Raw genomic sequence first — 2,585 nt, 5'->3', positions numbered from 1 at the left:
TTTTAAACGGCATTATTTAAATTAGTACTTCTGAGTGCTAAAAAATAAACTGAAATTGATGCCGCTGATTTTCAGATCATCCCCCAGACCCGTGGAGAAAGGTGGATTTTAACCCTGGATTTTTCTCCCTTGTGGCATGATTTTTGCACGGCGTGTCGAAATAATCAATTAGAATAGGTATTTAAATTGTATGAAACAAACGCCGTTCATAATCAAATGATGTAATAGACCCGGGGTTTGTCAGAAAATCAAAAATTTTTTCCGACATTGTGGCTTACTATTTTTTAACGGCATTATGTGTTTTTTCATTATTTTTGATGGATCTATAGGTGGTAAGAATGCCGTAAAAAATTATTTGATAAAAAAGCACCCGGTTATTTTGTGCTTTTTAATTCTCACCTGCACTCAGTTGGACAGCTTACAAGTAACGGCATAGTGCTAAAAATTATTATTTTATGCCCTTCTATCGTCCAATACAGGTTTCTAGCGGGATCATATGACCCATCGATTTTTTAGGTCGTTCCTGTAGTCTACAACGCGTAGCGAGGTACCCCTATTTATTATAATAATGAAAATATTTTACACATGATAAGTATTCAAATATTATCGTGAGTCAATGTATATGAAATATATTTCAATTACATATAATATTTTACTCGTTATCCGATTCCTAATCAGAAATACGTAATACTCATATATTACAAATAATTTAACACGAATATGTTAATAAATATAATTTTTTTTTTTTGGAAATAAAAAACACCTTACTACACACATGTAAATAATCCATCGACAATATATTAATAAAAACAATTTATTTTTATTTTTTAAAATATTAAAAAACACGTATTACACATAAATAATCCAACGAGAACATATTAATAAAAATAAATAAATTTTTTTTTTAAATAATAAAAAACACGTATTTTACCCATATTGTAAATTATCCAACGTAAATATATTAATAAAAAAATATATTTTTTTAATTTTCTTAACTAAACAACAAAGCTTATCCCAAAATGTTTTTTGTGTTTATAGTCCAGTCAAATTAGTCAAAATTAGAAAAAAACCTACAGAATTTGAGATACCAAGCTATAAATTCTTATAAACTTGTATTTTGACATTCTAAAAGTTGTCTCAAAACCTACATATGGTAGGGTGTACGCGACTATTAAAATCTAAGGTGAAAGGTAGCAAAAATCGATTTTTTGTATATTTTTTGCAAATATCTCGTTTCCTATGGGTTTTTCGCTATTTGTATTTATTATCAATATTGTAGAGGATTAAAATCCGTACAACTTTTGATTAAAAAATTTTTTTATACGTTGAATCGTTTTTGAGATAGAGGGCGGAGAATGCGCGGTTATAGAATCATTTAAGGTCAACCGGTAGTCCCGGTCAAAAACACGCAATATTAAGTTTATTAATTATTGATAAATACATATTTATAATAATCTTCATTTTTTATTACCTATTACATTATATTTAATAATTATTTTATTTACGTATCTATTTTTAATTAGGTTTCAATTTATTTAATAACACTTACCTTCCCCTATAGTTATAGCATTGTTAAGGAAAATACTTAAATTGAACAACGATTAACAATATTACAATTACAATTAACAATTAAAATATAAATAATTATTATGATTAAGTAAGAAGTAAATTAGTAATTATTATTAGAATTATTACTATTATTATAATTAATATGTATTATTATGAATAATTTTATTTACAATTAACATTATTCATTATTTATTGAATACAATTGAACATCTGTCCCTACTGGCTAAAAGTATACTATATAAAATAATACAATTTTTAACGTTATGAAATAATTTAAGAGTTTACAGATTTTAAAGAAGATGTACTTAATTATTTTCTATTTAAAATGTATTTAGAGTGAAAATTAGGATATAATTTAAATGTAATTAAAGTTTGTCCCTTAATTATTTTTTAATTGTAGGAATCGGTTATAAATGTTATTGAATAGATAGGTATTTAATTAATGAAAAAAATTAATAAATATAATGTAATAGTTATTAATAAACGAAAATTAATTATAATTATGTATTTATTAATAATTAATAAACATTATATTGCGTGTTTTTGACCGGGACTACCGGTCAACACCTTAAATGATGCTCTAACTGCGCGCTCTCCGCACGCTATCTTGAAAACGATTCAACGTATAAAAAAATTTATTGTACAAAAGTTGTGGGGAATTTAATCCTTTACAATATTGATAATGAATACAAATAGCGAAAAACCCATAGGAAACGAGATATTTGCAAAAAATATGCAAAAAATTGATTTTTTTGAGCTTTGACCTTAGATTTTAATATTCACGTACACCCTACCATAGGTAGGTTTTGAGACAACTTCTAAAATGTCAAAATACAAGTTTATACGAATTTATAGCTTGGTATCTCAAATTCCGTGGGTTTTTCCTAATTTGACTGGACTATTAATTATTACACAATGAGCAATCAACGGATACGAACTTTTCAGACAATCAAGTATTATAGTAAAGTGCAACCATTCTGACGTACGAAATAAAAAAGAAAACAAAATCAGAAAAA

The sequence above is a fragment of the Polistes dominula genome, unplaced genomic scaffold (assembly GCF_049000335.1).
Source record: "Polistes dominula isolate Pdom_NZ unplaced genomic scaffold, Pdom_raw_medaka contig_80, whole genome shotgun sequence".
NCBI classification, from domain to species: Eukaryota; Metazoa; Arthropoda; class Insecta; order Hymenoptera; family Vespidae; genus Polistes; species Polistes dominula.
The sequence above is the reverse complement of the archived record's forward strand: the minus strand, read 5'-3'. Positions refer to the sequence as shown.